Source organism: Myotis myotis, unplaced genomic scaffold (genome assembly GCF_014108235.1).
Source record: "Myotis myotis isolate mMyoMyo1 unplaced genomic scaffold, mMyoMyo1.p scaffold_m19_p_1, whole genome shotgun sequence".
In the NCBI taxonomy this organism is placed as follows: domain Eukaryota; kingdom Metazoa; phylum Chordata; class Mammalia; order Chiroptera; family Vespertilionidae; genus Myotis; species Myotis myotis.
In genome coordinates this window covers 178,041,681-178,059,723 of record NW_023416313.1, presented here as the reverse complement: position 1 = coordinate 178,059,723, position 18,043 = coordinate 178,041,681, and the positions used below count along the sequence as shown (strand labels likewise).

Genomic DNA, 18,043 nt, shown 5'->3' with positions numbered 1-18,043 from the left:
GGGGAACCTGTAGATTAAAAAGGGGTTAGAGACATCAATCCATTGCAATGTGTAAACTTTGTTTGGATCCTGACTCAAAGAAACTTAAAAAGAAGTACAATAGCCCGGCCGGCATAGCTCAGTGGTTGAGCGTCAACCTATGAACCAGAAGGTCACGGTTCGATTCCCGGTCAGGGCACATGCCCAGGTTGCAGGTTTGATCCCCAGTGTGGGGTGTGCAGGAGGCAGCCTATCAATAATTCTCTTTCATCATTGATGTTTCTATCTCTCTCTCCCCTCTCCCTTCCTCTCTAAAATCAATAAAAATATTTTTTTAAAAAGAAGTACTATAAGGCAATTGATGAAATTTTAACATGAATTTGATACTTAATGACATTAAGGAAGTACTGGTAATTTTTATGTTTTTGGTGTGATAAGGTAGGTAGATACGTTTTTAGTCCTTTTAGAGCCATATACTGAAATAATAACCGAGGAAAAATAAAATAGCAAAGATGCACTTAAAAACAATTGGTAGGAAAAGAACAGTATGTATCGATGAAATAAGACTGGCTAAGAATTATTTAGCATTGAATCTGAGTAATGGGTATGTAGTCACCATATAATTCTCTTCACCTTTAAATTAAACGTGTTTGGAAGTTTCCGTAATAACAATTTGGCAGGCAGCTCCTCTCCCATTCCTCTCAATGAGCATGTAAGACCCACAATGACCATGGCAAGGATGTAAGAATTTACAGATCCCTGGGCTTGCTCAGTTTCTAAGTGCCTCCTGGGGTCCTATCTGGATGCCAAGAGTTCTTCTATTATTTACAATGTGTCTCTTAAATACAGGAGCCGGCTACTTAGCAGCAAGCTATTCCTAAGCTTTGAGAAAAGCCCACTGTGTTGAACCGACTGGGAGATACGATAATTGCGTCTAGTGTGACATCTTCTTAAAGGATAGTCACGAGCAACTGTGTTTATATGAAATTTTTGCCTTAAGTGCTGAATTTAGAAGTTCACTCCCAAGTAAAGAATGAAATTTTGCTCATCTTGGAAGGAGCCAAGTACCCACTAGCCCTAAACAGCCCACCTCAGACCCTTAAAACGTACATCAACTAACCCAGAAATAAATATTACTTTCTTTCAAAGGCCTACTCTACTCATTAGAAATACCCACTTCTTTCTCTAAATTTAATCTCTTCTGCTTATTCACCATAGATACTGTGGTCTCTCTGGAAATGTGTAGACAAAAACAGAACAAGGCCATGTCATTATAGCCTCCGGTGTCCATTTTTATGTCAGTGCTTCCTCTGAGTCCCAGCTTCTGAGAAGAGTGGACAGAGGGGGCAAGAGCCTCACTTCCACCGCTGTCCCCCGCGCCTGCATCAACCTTCCCAAAGGGACAGCAGAATTAACCGAGCATCCTGGAGCCGAACCGTCTCCTGCAGGGGAGACTGCGTCCTGATTCACTGCTTAGGGCAAAGAAATGAAAGAATATATAATGTCTGGGGGGAACACTTAGGGTCCAGAGACAAGAAAGACTTTTTAAACTTCATTTATTTCCTTCTCTCGCTGAGGGACTGGGTTCTATAAAAGTCTTCCTTTTATAGAACCTTTTATATGAAGCTGCTTTTCAGGTGTAGAATAAACTGCTGACCAAGATTTAAATTGTCCTAATACATTTGTCCCTCGAAGTCACTGTGCCCAAATGTCACTGGGCTTCTATACCTATGAGGATCAGTGATCTTTGTATAATGGAACCAAAAATGTCTCACACGGATCACTTCTCTGCTCAGCACTCTTTCCTAACCTTACAAGCAATCAACAGATAGGAAAATAAAAATCGCCATGTCAGAATTAATCATGGCAAGATGATGGTAGGTTACTTTGGACAGCTTATCATGATCAACTTTAACTGTGGATCAGCACCCTAGTCACCACTGTAAATACTGACCCCTATCTAGTCATTAAGCCGTGACCTCACTAAGGCCTCCTCCATAAGGAAGTGAGGCCCATCTCTGAAGATTGCCCTTTCATTCAATACTTAGTTGAGGAACTAAACATAAAGAGGGCAGATGTTTGGAGACTAAGCACTACTTGCACCGAGACAGCACATGTTAACGCTGCCGCCCTGTCCTAACAGACGTAACAAAGATGGACCCCAACCGCTACCACCCACTGGGAGATAACAAATTCATGGAGAGACTGCTGCTTCCATTGCCAAAGCTTCCATGGGGTCTGCATAGTGAGGAGGGAGCAGCCCGGAGAGGGAAAACGCCAACGCTGCATGAGGGACCCACCTGCCCAGGGCACCTGCCGTCCATCTGGTCACTGCCATAATAGTCACTTACTAAATACAGTTACACCAGAAGACGTATGCAGACCACTGCATTCGTGAGAGAAAAGGAAGTGTGAAAAGTAAAACTTGATTGTTTTTCCAACCTTCCCTCTAAAATAACTACCAAAGCAAACCGCATATTAAGATAATCCAATGTACCTGACTCACACACATACTTGAGGCTCTAAGAAAACATCTGGATCAGCAACCACCACTGACAAAGCACCTTTCCAACCTACCAGCAGGGCTGAGTAGGGAGCCCCACTCCTCACTTCAGACTCGCAAAGGGAACATGACACAGGCTCTGAAAAGCTGTCCAATTCTGACTTGTTGTAATAGACTCCCATTCCCATTGCCAGTCACAGAATTCGGTACCATGAGCTGCTGGCCACACAGCAGCCACAGAAGAAGGTGATGGGGAATGAAGCGGAGCCGAATTTCCTAGAGGAGCAGTACTTTTCTGGGGAAAGATCAAGGTCTACCGAGGAAAGTAAGAGGTTCTGAAGACAGAAGTCTTTTCTAACCTGTGAAACCACAACTGGCACCGCGCCCCAGGCAGCCCCAAGGTCTAAGAGGCACTTCCCAGAGGAGGCCTCCGATCCGGATCTCAACATCTTGGTGTCCAGCGTGTGAATGACAACATCTGTTCCATTCTGGTATGAGGCCTGCAGCAGGCACCAGGCCTCAGAACCTAGGTGCTAACACATCAGGGCCTCAGTGAATGATGGCGAATTTCAAAGACCAGGCTGCTGCCCCTTCAGAGACACCAGGGCCTGAGGTCGCTTTTCTAACAGTAGTCACAGCTTCTCCCGGCCATCAGCACTTACTTAGAGGCAGGCAGCACACGGAAATCAAAATGTTCTGGCTGAAGGTGGAGGAGGAGGGGCTGTGGGAAAATAAAGTGGGTTCTAGGTGAGATGGGAAGACAGAGTCTAGGAAATGTTGAGGCTTCGTTCAAGGCAGCTGGTGACGCGTGAAAGGGAGAATCCATTCAAACACAGTCCGCAGAGGGGCCCAGGTGCGAGGGTAAGAGGCTCAGAGAGGAAGGAAGGTAATCCCACCACACCATTTGGCTGCCATAGGAGCAGCAGTTACCTACCCATAACAGAGTACATGCTGCTTCTTGGTTTTAACATTCAGAACCAAGTTATAGGTAAATCCTAGAAGACGTTACCAGATTAAAGAACATATAAAATTAAACATACAGCTGCCCAAGATTTGAGCCTTTTCTGTCTATTAATGGGAGGGGGGGAGTGTCTCTAGGAGACAACAAGAAGAGGCTGCATGTGTCATCTGAGGGCACAAGGAAAGACGGACAGTGAATCAGTGCAGAGAGGAAGGGAGACAGGGATGCTAATCAGTGATCACAACAAGATACCACAAAAGTGCCTTTAAATCCGATAAAGTGAGAAATGTTGCCCTAAGTATTACATTTATACATGTGGAAATCCCCACTAAAGCAGCAAAGGATGATCTATAAGCTGGGGGGGGGGGGGGGGGGCGAGGCTGAAGTGAAGGAGTTAGAATAAGGCATGTTGCTTTTCTATTCTGTAATGTTTTCTATTTCTAGCCACTTGCATACTTGACTTTGACTGATATTCTTTTAAATAAAAGATCCTTGATAACACGATTGTTTAGATCAGTAGGATTTTACTCAAGTTTTATCAGGCCTTACAGTGCTGTGGGGAGACCACTGCAGCTGGACTTCCAGTGTGTTTACTTTATTTTAATCTTAGTCAAGTCATGTTTAAACTCTACAAGTGCACTAGCCATTTTATGGCTCTGAAAAGCTGTCCAATTCTGACTTGTTGTAAACAGAATAAAATGGCTCTGATGATCATTCTAGGTCTGCAGAATATGGGACTTCACAGAAAAAAAAGAGAAAAAAAAGTGGTTCCGAAAGTTTCACATTCCATAGTAGAAGAGTTAAATGCAGGCACGAGCATTCTAGAACATTTGAGTCTATGAAATCCAATCAATTATTAGACAGAAAAGGCTCAAATCTTGAGTTCTTCAGGAGGGCTTTTTAACATTGGAAAAAGATGAACTGATAAGCATAAATACCCTAAAAGCTCAAGGAAACAGCACATTCTATTATGCCCATGGATAAGTTTAATTATGAGAAACAATCTGGAACGTGTTATTGTTGTTGTTCTGAAACATTTACTAAGCACAGACAGCAGAGTGAGGGCCTGGCACATGTCTGGGAACCCTGATCAAGGAGATGATGCTAATTAGCACGATGCTAATTAGGACACCCAGCCACTCAGAGAGCCAGCAGTGGGGGAGCAAGTGGCAGTGCTTACAGTTAACAAGCAGAGCAAGCCAAAGAATTCAGCTAATGGAACATGGCAGGAAGGCACCAGTGCATTGCGGATTATATTTTTTTATGGAGAAAAGTAAGCAAGGAACAACTTATCTTTCCTGACGTCATTGCCTTTAAGTGACCGATACAGAGTGACAAACAGCTATGTAGATTGTGCTTTAAGTTTTTATGGAGTCAATAGCTTCCCTAAACAACAGTGGGAACTGAAAATTCCCAGAGAGCCTAAAACAATGTTTTTCATTTAAAATCGGGTTTTAAATATTTTTCTTACAAGCCTGCAAGGAAAATGGAGATAAGTTCAGAATATTGCATTTATTTTCAAATCTGGACTATGCCACAAGTCATTAAGCAAAATGCAAAACAAGTCATTTATCATATACCCCCCCTCCCTCTACTTATTCATGCACACACTCTCTCATATGCCGACACGCAACCCTTTAAAGCATCATGTTTATTCCCCCGAAGCATGGTTGTCTCAAATTCGTAATTGCTCATCCCTACAAGATCTTACCAAGCATGGCCTGGCCTTCTGAGAGGCTCAGAACATGATTGATTGATTACATTGTTCATTCATTAAATTTTATTCAGACTTGGACTGGCTCAAATCCCTTAAAGCAATTCCCTTCCTCTGGTTTATGTCAAAATAAAAGCTCCTGCTAGCATTTATTCATGTCTTTAGACACTTTCAGAAAAGTCAAGATTTCAGGTAATCTCTCATATTCCTATCATTTTAAGACAAACGTTTCTGTTGTTGACATAATTTCTTCCAAAAAATGGGTAGTGAGATAAATACCCCCCCACACCCGGGGTGGGGGGAGGGGGAGGGAGGGAAGCAACCCAACTGAAGCATATAAACCAGAGAGTGAACCCAGAGGGAAAGCAACCAGGTAAGTCTGCCAAATTTCCTGCGAGTCCCCAGAAAATAGGCATGTAAAACAAACAAAAGCCAGAAATGGTTCAGGGAGGAATTCTAAAGGACTGAACCACTATATTCCAATCGATGTAGACCCTGGTAGAACGTCACAGAACTTTCAGAAGCAGCCAGGATTAGGCAGGCATTTTGGAATAGGAGGTATGGTTGCTCCTCCCTCACATCATTTTACTGTCCTAATAATTTAGCCCATTATCGCCTCTGTCCTCCACCCACCCTACAGCTGACCCACATCCCCAGGGAGAAGTACAAGGGAAGGCTAGTTTTCAGTTCTGTACAGACCCACAGCATAGAAATCCACCCGACATGCTCCTCTCAGATCTGAAAACTTGGGAAAGGCTTATGTTTCTGTTTCCTATACACTGTGCCAAGCCCTTCAGCCAGACCAGACCACCTACCATCTTCTGCAGGTTCTCAAAGGACATCCACAGAGGATCCCGAGGCAGAACAGCTCCTTTCCTCTGCCCTTCCCCATGTCTCCGAACTCTTGCCTGTGACCTCCACTCCTCCATCCCAGCTTTGTGCTCCTTGCACTCGGTTTTGGATGGGTCTCCCTAGAGATGGACATTCAGCCCACCTCACCCCTAGCTCTCCACATCCCCACACCACAAGCAGACACTAATATGTGAAATACCACCTCACCAGAGGTGGCCTACACTAGTGTAAAGGGAAGATTCTCTATTTTTTGCTGTCGGTTTTCATTTTTGCATTGACTGCAAGGTGGCTCACAGCTAAATGTAATGTTCACACGAATGAGCCACTTTTACTTGGGTTTCCCAACAGAACAATCCCTCATCTTCTGCTTGACTTCTGACCTCTCTTAGTTCCAGCATGCTAGCTGTCAACGGCATTTTCTGGAAATAGCTGATATATATAACTAGAGTACATCCCTTTCCAGTTACAGAAGAATGACACCGTTTTTAGAGGCAGATGACTCCTTAGCAGTCCATATACCCCAATATTTCCCAAATGCCAGCCCTCAGGCCAGTTCTGGCTAGTTCACAGTTAACTGGTCAGCAAAGACAGGACAAAGAAGCAGGAAAAGAAGGGTGTTTTCATCACGCTAAATACATACAGCCTAAAGACAATTTATGACAGCCTACTGTTTTAGTATTAAAATATTTCTTCTCTCATGAAATGATGTTAGTAGATGGTACTTATTTTTTTAAAATAAACCTTTAATTATGAAAAATTTTATTTTATTTTATTTTTTTTTAATATATTTTATTGATTTTTTACAGAGAGGAAGGGAGAGAGATAGAGAGTTAGAAACATCGATGAGAGAGAAACATCGATCAGCTGCCTCCTGCACATCACATCTCCTACTGGGGATGTGCCCGCAACCCAGGTACATGCCCTTGACCGGAATCGAACCTGGGACCTTTCAGTCCGCAAGCCGACGCTCTATCCACTGAGCCAAACCGGTTTCGGCAATATGAAAAATTTTAAACACAAAATAGAACAGTATGCAAATAGGTAGTAAACCCTCATGTACTCATTCAGCTTTAATAATCATCAACTATGTTTATAAATAGCCACCCCATATATAGTAAACATTGGTCCTGAATTTTTTTCCCTATTCTACAAAATCTATTAGCATGGAAACAACTAGGCTGGGCCAGCCTATACATTTTATGGAGACCAGCAGCATTAAGTAATCTGTCCTCAGCTGTGTAGCTGGTCAAGTACAGAACTGGCACATCTGGTGTGCACTGACACCGGCTTTGAGAGTAGAAGCCAATCCTTTTTCACCTGGCAGACTTCAGTCGAGGCCTGCCCCAGCCCCACAGGAGATGGCTTCCTTCCCTGCCCTTGTTATCTCCTACATACTGCTTGAGATCATGCAGCCACAACCAGGACAAGCAGAGGGAAAAGCCAATACTCCATAACCAAAGTTCACTTTACCTCATGCTAGAGCAGTGGTTCTCAAACCTTCCTAATGCCACGACCCTTTAATACAGTTCCTCATGTTGTGGTGACCTCCAATTTCATTGTTACAAATTGAACATAATTAAAGCACAGTGATTAATCAAAAAACAATATGTAATTATATATGTGTTTTCCGATGGTCTTAAGTGACCCCTGTGAAAGGGTCGTTCGAACCCCAAAGGGGTCATGACCCACAGGTTGAGAACCGCTGTGCTAGAGCAATCGCATGCCATCCCTGGAGAGCTCCAGGAACCACCACGCAGTTTCAGTGCAAATACTACTGGAAGTTTCTACATTACTTCCTTACCCAGCACTTTAAACAAGGGGGTTTATAAAGCAAACGTATGTGAATAAATGAGAATTCATACAATAAAGTAAAAAACCAGCTCCTCACCCCCTCTTATAACCGCCCACCATTACCCCACCAACCAACTACCAGGTGGAGTATTAAATTGAAATGGAAGTAATAAGACCGGGCAAGTACACTCCGGCCTCACAGAACCCTGGTAAAAATCAAACAAGAGAGTATAAGTGATGATATTTTAACACTTTATCAAACTTTACCAACGCCAGGGGTGGCCAATGGATAAGAATGAAAGGCTGTATCTTTTTTAAAGGACTCACCTGAATTCTCAGTTTATAGAGAGTCGATTTCCCTGAATATATCCTGAAGCATCAGAGAAGCCTTCAGCAGCAATAACTAAAATAATAATAAAAGCCATCAGAATCAAGTAATGTTACAGACATCAGTGTTTGGGGAAAAAATTTCAATCTATACATTTGGTCATTCCCCCACCTTTCCTCCCCTCACTAATCATGAAGGGAAATAACTCAGGAAACAATGAATTTCCGCTGCAACACATGGGCTGGGGATATTCTTTACCAATAGGGAATTAAGGTCCCAAGACACTTATTTCGAAGACCAAAATTATGTTACTGTTGGCAAAGAGGCAAAACACATTATTTTCTTCCCTGTAGTAGAAATGCTTAATGGCTTTGAATTTAAACAAAGACCAGATATATACATCACCCTCCCTGCCCCCACCAAGGTTTAAAACAAAAATCCCAGGCATTGCAAATTAACCTACATGAGCTCTTCTGGTCTTGTTCGCTTTTTCCCTACTTAGTTCCTTTAGCACGTCTGTGAAGGGGTCCTTTCTTGCTTCAACTGTTCCCACTTCATCCCCAGTACTCCGAGGAACTGAAAACTGACTATTTAACACCTTATTCCACAGAAACCCAATTTGAAGCAGAGAATCACCATAATCAATTGTAGGAATCAACAAAATGAGCCAGCCACAGCTAATAAGCACAGCCTGAGTGAGAGCACAGATGAATCAATGAAACAGTAAACATCCAGATATGGAACTATCCCTGTATAATCAGATCGGTGTAGGTAGGCATGTGAGACGAGTGAATAAATGGTGTTGGTCTGCTCTTTAGGAGGAAGGAAAAATATAGATCTCTCTTCATCCTTATGATAAAAATAAGCTCAAAATAGAGTTAGATGAATACCAGAAGAATACACAGATGAATGGTTTTATAATATAGGGCTAGAAAGGGCCTTTCTTTTTAAACATGACATCATGACATTAAAATCTGAAACTATTAGAGGATTGAGATATTTGGCTGAGTACATTTTTTAATATCTCAAATATATGAATGGTAAAAACAAATCAAAAGTAAAAATGAGAACACTTGTATTTTGGTCAAAAGGTAAAATAGTTATATAAGAAATTTATAAAACGTTGCTATTCTTATGCACAAAATGTTTTAAAAACCAGTAAGTAAATTAATACTCCCCTCAAAACGGACAAATCAAATTAAAAAACTTTCTATAAGAAAGTTTACTCAACTATATTAATAATGAAAAAATTCAACTCTAGAACATTGAGACTTATTTAGCACCTGTCAAACTGACACTTACCAAAGATTGACAATAGCCAATGTTATAGACATATCTCATAATGTAGCCACTTAAGCAATTATGTCAGCATGTAAAATAGCATACTCTTTGACCCAGCAATTCTATTTCTAAATAAGTTACTCAAAGTAGAAAAACTGATATACATAGAATTGTTTATAATTATGAGAAAATAAGTAAATAAATGTCCTAAAGGTCCACAAATAGACATGTTAAATAAACTACATAGACACTGAAAATCATGGAGGTTGCCAGAGGCTAAGACCAACAACTAGTTAGCATAATGATGCAAGAAGTCTGCTGGAAGGCTCATGAACTTTGATATTCAGCAAAGGCTGAAAATCAGCATAATATGCCTTGCTTTTGGCTGAATGGCTGAAGGCAATCCCCTAACCCAGTGGTCGGCAAACTCATTAGTCAACAGAGCCAAATATCAACAGTACAACGACTGAAATTTCTTTTGAGAGCCAAATTTTTTAAACTTAAACTATGTAAGTAGGTACATTGTTATTAACTTAATTAGGGTACTCCTAAGGCTTAGGAAGAGCCATACTCAAGGGGCCAAAGAGCCACATGTGCCACCGACCAAGGCCCTAACCTGATCATCATTTTACTGTTTACCAAACTTTACCTTTGATATGCCTGTTTGCTTTGCTAAAGGGCAAATGTGTATTCTAGTAAATAAAAGCTAATGGGTCCGAGATTTCAGAGAGCCTCTCTGCTAGAGAGTAAGGTCTCCACCTGGCTCCCCCATGCCTTCTAAATTTATATGCCTTGTCTAGTGTGTCCATTTGTGTGCAGCCCCTTCTCCAGACCTTGAACCGTAGCCGCAAAAGGATGCAGCGTTCACAGGAGGTCTATATGTATTGTTATGAAAAGGCATCTATGATATACTTCTGTGTGAATAAAACAGGCAAATGACTGTAAACAGTTGATTCCATTTGTGTGTGTGTGTGTGTGTACGCGCAGGTGTATGTGTGTGTGCATGAGAGAGTGAGTGTGTGTGTGTGTGTTTTCCTGGATGTCTAGAAGAATGTTTATCAAAATAGTTATGATTAGCCCTGATTACCAGAATTTTAGAGAATTTTTAGTTTGTTTATACTGTAGAATTTCATGTAATGAACCTGAATTTTTTTCCAAAGAATACAATTGAGCTATTTTTAAATCTCATGCTCAAATGTAAAGTGATAAACTACATAGATTTCTACTTTCCTTCTCTTACTTTAGTAAAGTAAACCTCTCTTACTTTAGTGAGGTTTGTGTCACACATGTGCTTGGGGAGAACGCTGATTACAGAGTTCCCTTTCTGATCTGCGGGTCCTATTCACTCCCCAGGGCCACTTCATCATTGCCTTTGAGTTCCTAAGACATACTTGTATCCTTATTATAATTCTCTTTTTACTTAAGCTAGCTCAAGTTAATCTGTTACTTGTGACCAAAGGAGAACCAGTAATACAGTGCTACTTTTTATTTTCCACCTTCTCAAGCATTCCATCCCATTTGAAAACAGATGAACTGATCCTATCATCACATTAATGAAGATTTACAATGTCATGTACTGTTTACAACTACAGATGAAGTAATCGAAGCAAGAAGCACAAAGCTAGTATAACAAAGGCAAAAAACTATTTCAAGAGACAGCCAAACTCCTTCTTGACTAATAAGAGAATTGGTGAAAAGAGTATTTGAATAATAAGAACAAAAGGGACATACTTGTCCAGATGAACCATTTCTATGGTTAAAATATTCTCCATTATAATATTCTTAACCACTCCACAGATTTCTTTTTATTGGGTTATATTTATATGTGAAGAGCTTTTTTATTTCTATTTGGACTATAAAATACAGAAATGTATTCCCATAATGGGGCCCTTTACATTCAATTTATCTCTAGCAAACAAATATATTTTTCACATTGTCCTATTTTTATAGGTTCTGAAGTTCCATGTCATACATGAATCCTCATAACACCATAATTACAAACCTTGTTAAAGAACCATAATCCTTGTGGATGTACAAATCCCTCTCTAGGTGTGTTGATGTAAAGTACAAATCTAGTTAATCCCCTGTCACCTCCTGGGGGCTCTCCCTGCCCCTCAAAATCTCCCTCGATGGTGATGGATAATGGACAAGAACCACTACCAATTTCAGAGAGGAGCAATCATGAGGCTTAAAGTATCTCTGTCTCCAGAGCATAACTCAGACAACCCACCCGGCTACTAGGGCCAACCCTCTGTTCTGACCCCTCCTCAGTTCAAGGGGATCTTTCTCAATGGATGGATGGGGAGCCAGCCAAGTCCATATTTGAGGCTGAGATGTATTAGGATTTATGATCCCAAACACTGCATTTAGGGGAGGTAATAACACAATGGTTAAAAGTAAAATGATTGATCCTGGTTCTGTCATTTACCAGTCATTTGGGCTCGGGGTGCATTAGCCTCTCTGTACCTCAGTCTCCTCCTCTGTAGGAATGCCCAGCAAAAGGGCTGGTGTGAGGATAAAAGGAGATAATGTACCTAAAACAATGAAGAGTGCTCAACAGTCAAACACGGTCTTGCTTGAGCTCCAGCTCAGTGGGAACAGAGATGAAGCAGCCCATTGTTTGCTGCCTACAGAACCCGGGGACAGAATATGTCCGTGTAGAATAGTTAATACTTACAATGCTTATTTTAAACATGACCCTTCCAATTAAATAGAAGGTTCCAGGAGTTTGTTAAAAGAACCTTGCCTTAAATTAGAGTAGCCTTCTCCAGATCATCAAAGAATAAATCATTTGGCAGCTCCCACATTGTACCTTTTCTGGAATATTTCAAGAAGCATAGATGTGACCAAAAAAACACCAAAAGCTATTGGCTAAAACACCTATCATCAACACCAGGACATTAGGGCGGGACTTTACTTCTGCATCCCAGGTCATCTCCTACTTGCTTGGGAAGCTTAAACACACTTCTCAAAGTCCCAGATCACTCGCCACCAGAACAAAGATGGTAATACTCAACTATTTCAGATGTGGAAATGAGAGAGTATAGGTTAAGTTCTTAACACAGTGCCTGGAGCCCAGTAAGTGTCCGGTAAATGGTACATCTACTATCAATTATCATCTTAACCATATTGAAGAGAGAAAAAATAATGTGATTAAGAACACAAAAGGCACTTCCTCTCAGTAAGGATGTTATGGACTCTTGATTTCCACACTTCACTTAGCATGATCCCCACAGTAATGAGGGGCCAAGCTGAAGGGAGCCTGAGGCAGCAAGGGGGTCTGGAAGCGATACAGGGCCTGCATGAGGCATGTGGCTGAAATCTCACATTGTGGTACAGGTCCCAAGCAACCAAAAACACATTTGCCCGAAGATTTCTTCAAAAGGCAGGGAAGGGTGCAACACCACATTTGAGCTTTGCCCTAACACCATCTGCACAAGCATAAAAATCAGAAGATGGGCCCATGTGGGCATCATCTCAAGGGATTTTGCTGCCCAAAGTTAACAACAGTGCTTTTATAACATAAGGCCAATTGAAGCAGAAAAAATAATCCACTAAATTTAGCTAAATCAATAAGCCAAGAATACCATTCTTAGCTTGAAGTTATCATTAACGTTTGACATATTACTAATCCATCGAAATCATAAAATCTCATAAGGGAAGAAATAAACCAGCTAGTGCTTCAGTGGCTAAAGATAGAAAGAACCAAAGAGAGAAAACAGGAAGAATTTTTAAAACAAAATTCTCCCAATTTTCTCCAACTTCTACCATTTGCCAATGGTAAATGGTATTTTCTCAGAAACCTTGAGAAATTTCCCACTGAAAGTACGAGTACAGCTGAACGATTTCTATCCAGCTCTGCTAGGTCTGAAGCTCTCTGATTCCAAGGGGAAACGTCCAATTCTCATTTCCTGGCTTCGGTTTCCTGATTTCCCAGCTAGAAGCTGGGTGCTAGGAACTGGGCCCAAAGGAAGCTCAACAAAGCACAAGCTTGAGGCACCAAAGCCCAAGGCCTTCGGAGGTGAGAAGTAATATGCCACCTTAGCCTTTGCAGGGCCAGGAGAAGAGCGTCAGAGACCCCTCTGGAGTCCTCTCAAGGCAGCATTCCAGCTAAGGAGGAATTAGGAGGTGTTACAGGCAAAAATAATAATAAAAAAATTCTCTTATAAATGTGGGAAATGCTGGTTCAAACAAAATTAAGGAGTTTCTTTAATGCAGAACATTTTAGACACTTCAGTATGATAATGTTGATGATGAATAAATGGCTCCTGCCTTATGTGTACAGATTTCTTTACTTTCAGGGTCTATGTCTTTGGACAAGTGCCGCACACATCACTTTGGGGGGAAAAAATAATGTTATAATTAGTTCTTTTGTGCAAAAGAGTATTGAAGGCTCACTGTGTCCCACTACATTCACAATTACATAACTGAGCCCAAAGCCCCTAAGACAGTGGTTCTCAACCTTCCTAATGCCGCAACCCTTTAATACAGTTCTTCATGTTGTGGTGACCCCCAACCATAAAATTATTTTCGTTGCTATTTCATAACTGTAATTTTGCTACTGTTACGAATCATAATGTAAATATCTGATATGCAGGATGTATTTTCATTGTTACAAATTGAACATAATTAAAGCATAGTGATTAATCACAAAAACAATATGTAATTATATATGAGTTTTCCAATGGTCTTAGGCAACCCCTGTGAAAGGGTTGTTCGACCCTCAAAGCGGTCGCGACCCACAGGTTGAGAACCGCTGCCCTAAGAGATCAGTCAGTGGTGCCATGTTAGCACAAAGTAGTGCGAACTGGTTTACTAGGAGGACAAGAGAAATGATAGAACTACACCGCCTTACTTCGCTCCGTCTTTGTATGTTTTTCACACCTGGGAAAACAGAGATGCTGTGAATTCCTCCTTGTTCTATACCTCAGTTTCCCTTCCCTCAAAATTTTAAACACACTTATAATAAAACGCAATTAGTAATGTGGGTGACTAGAATGTAAGCTTCATGAGAACAGGAACTGTACTTAGTACAGGACAGCCCCAGCCCTTAAACAGTGTGGGTACAAGAATGCCCCATAAATATTTGAAGATGTGAATAAAGGAATCAATAAGTAAGTTTATGTAGGTGTATCATTAACTCATTTTATAAACTGACCAAAATATATATTCTACAGTCTTTCAAGTTGATTTTGAAATGCTCATTCTAAAGCAATTCATCTTTCTTTTTCTCAAAAAGTGTTATTTTTTCTATTTCACTCCCATCATAATCTCCCATCCTTTGCAACTCCACCACCACTACCACACACACACACACACACACACACACACACACACACACAGGTATTTCTTTTTTTTTTTAATTAAATCTTTATTGTTCAGATTATTACATTTGTTCCTCTTTTTTCCCCCCATAACTCCCCTCCTCCCAGTTCCCGCCCCACCCTCCGCCCTCACTCCCCACCCACTGTCCTCATCCATTGGTGCACGATTTTTGTCCAGTCTCTTCCCTCATCTCCCACACCCCTTTCCCCCCCAAGAATAGTCAGTCCATTTCCTTTCTATGTCCCTGATTCTATTATGATCACCAGATTATTTATTCACTTGATTCTTAGATTCACTTGTTGATCGATGCATGTTTGTTGTTCATAATTTGTATCTTTACCTTTTTCTTCTTCTTCCTCTTCTTAAAGGATACCTTTCAGCATTTCATATAATACTGGTTTGGTGGTGATGAACTCCTTTAGCTTTTCCTTATCTGTGAAGCTCTTTATCTGACCTTCAGTTCTGAATGATAGCTTTGCTGGATAAAGTAATCTTGGTTGTAGGTTCTTGGTATTCATCACTTTGAATATTTCTTGCCACTCCCTTCTGGCCTGCAAAGTTTCTGTTGAGAAATCAGCTGACAGTCGTATGGGTATTCCCTTGTAGGTAACTGAGTTTCTTTCTCTTGCTGCTTTTAAGATTCTCTCTTTGTCTTTTGCTCTTGGCATTTTAATTATGATGTGTCTTAGTGTGGTCCTCTTTGGATTCCTTTTGTTTGGGGTTCTCTGCGCTGCCTGGACCTGTAAGTCTATTTCTCTCACCAGGTGGGGGAAGTTTTCTGTCATTATTTCTTCAAATAGGTTTTCAATATCTGCTCTCTCTCATCTTCTGGCACCCCTATAATTCGGATGTTGGTACGCTTGAAGCTCTCCCAGAGGCTCCTTACACTATCTTCGTATTTTCGGATTCTTTTTTCATTTTGCTTTTCCGGTTGGGTGTTTTTTGCTTCTTCGCATTTCGAATCTTTGACTTGATTCTTGCGCTCCCCTGGTCTGCTGTTGGGTGTCTGTATAATATTCTTTATTTCAGTCAGTGTATGCTTAATTTCTAGTTGGTTCTTTATCACAACATCGAGGGTCTCATTAGATTTCTTGAGGATCTCACTACATTTATTGGCGGCTTCTAGACAGTTCTTGAGAGACCTTAAAAGTGTGGTTCTGAACTCTATATCCTCCATGGACAATTTTGTCCTGTTTCTTTGTCTCCGCATTTTTTATGCTTTCTTGGTGCACCCCCTAGTGGTCTTTGTGCGCAGTCTTGTTGTAGTTAAGCCTTGATTGTTGTCGGCAATAGTGGGGGTGATTTGACCTCCAGGCTAACTGGCTATGAGAGTCCGCTGTGTCTGCAGTGGGAGAGCTTCTGTGCTGGATCTCTAGGGCGGTGCTAGTCTAGCATTTGCCTCAGGCTATTCGGCAAATGGTGCGCAGGGCTTGGGTGGGGCGGGTCCCTGGCGATCTACAGGGTGGGCGGAGCAAGCAGTTATGGCTGCTCTCAGTTCCGTCCCTAGGGGCTCTGCCTCACAGAGTCCCAGCAACCGCTGCAAACCTCGGAGAGAAAGCTGCCTTCGAGTTCCGACTGAAGCCAGACAGTCCCGCTTCTCCCGTTTGAGTCTGGGTCCCTAGAGACTCGCCAGGATCTGGAGCTCAGAGTCTGAAACTCCCTCCCGATTGAAAACAACAACCGCGCCCTCCCCCGCCAGCCCGCTCCGCGCACTCCGCACCTGAGTATTTCACTTCAGCACTGCGCCTCCTCTGAGTCTGGGTATGATATTCTCTTTCCTCCTAGTTGTAGAATTTCCACTCAGCCAGCCTTCCTGTGGTTCTGGATGATGTCCGTTCCGTCTTTAGTTGTTTTTTGAAGTGGTTGTTCGAGGCAGCAATCTCCGGCGTTAACCTATGCCGCCATCTTGGTTTTTCCTCCTACATTAAGGTATTTCTTCTTATGACTTCTGGGTTAGAAGGAAATTTCTGTCTCTAGACCTAGTACCATATTCAGTACATTATCACAGCCAATTATTTTCAATAAAAGCCAAATTAACTAACATTCAAAAGACTAGGAATTTCAATTAATCAGAACTACACAGCAGTTCTCCTTTGGGAGAAGGAAGAAGAAACACATTTATCTTCTAGAAAGCAACTATACACAAATAAGCTTTTATCACCAGTTTGCTGCAAAAGGCAACTAAGCATGGAATACAGATATCAAGAAATAATCTATACCATTAGTTTGAATATTCTGAACATAATGTTTAAAATAACCCTGAGAGCCCTGGACAATGTTTATCAGTGGTTAGAGTGTTGACCCTTGCACCAAAGGGTCGCGGGTTCGATCCCCAGCCAAGGTCTGGGCGCATGCCGGAGGCAACCCAATCGATATTTCTTTCTCCTCTGTCTCTCTCCCCTTCCCTTCCTCCTTTCCATTCTCTCTGAAAAGCAATGGAAAAAATATCCTCGGGTGAGGGTTAACAAAAAACAAACCAAAAAACCCTGAGATGTTGCAACATCGTCAAATGAACTAATAAAAATATTTTTTGCTAAACCCAATTCACTATAAAAATCTGACAACACATTTTAGAAAAATTTGCAACAGTTGTTTGTTTAAGGGAAGGGGGTGAGAATAACAAGGAAATATTGCTCGAATTTGGTCATTCGGAAAAGTCAATGAAATAGATTTTCCCCACCACCATGCCTCCTACAAAGCAGGTAGTGGCCAGGGTGTTCCTATTTGCAGTCCTCAAGTTTTGCTTGGGCTATATTTCCATCTATTGCAGCTTTCCGGCCCAGTCCCAGCTGTGTGCCAGCTCCCTCCACCACTGGAGTAAACAGGCTAGGAAGTCGGCTGAGTTGTATCCTTGGCTCCCAAGGATATCCAGGACTGCTACCTTACCTCCCACCTGCCCTGCCCCAGCATCCTGTGCCCCAGCAGCACCGAGTCAGCACTCCTTGAACCATGCACCCTCTGAGTTCTTCCCCTGCAGTGGCCTTTGGCCTCTAGTCTCCTACGCCTAAAATGGCCTTTCTGCACAACTGTCATGATGTATTTGTCCAAACCCATAGATAGTAATGTACAACACCAGGAGTGAGCCACGCTGCAAACTACAGACTGCGTGATGATGCTGTGTCAATGTAAGTACATCAATTGCAACAAATGCACCACGTAGGTGTGGAATGTCGACAGTGGGGAGGCTTTGCATGTTTGGAGAACGGGCATATGGGAACTGTCCATACTTTCTGCTCAATTTTGTTTTGAGTCTAAAACTGCTTTAAAAACAAAATCTTAAAAATTATAAACAAACAAAACGTTAAAAAT

General features: G+C 41.7%; 1 protein-coding gene across 6 annotated transcripts in view; it reads right to left on the bottom strand.

Moving 5' to 3' along the window:
• TLN2 (talin 2) overlaps nt 1-18,043 on the bottom strand; it is a 420,556-nt gene that overhangs the window by 239,059 nt on the left and 163,454 nt on the right. For all 6 annotated transcript variants that reach the window (XM_036303702.1, XM_036303691.1, XM_036303681.1 and 3 more), the window contains one exon: nt 8,128-8,203. The gene's annotated coding sequence lies outside the window, so the exon portion shown is untranslated. The remainder of the gene's footprint in view (nt 1-8,127; nt 8,204-18,043) is intronic.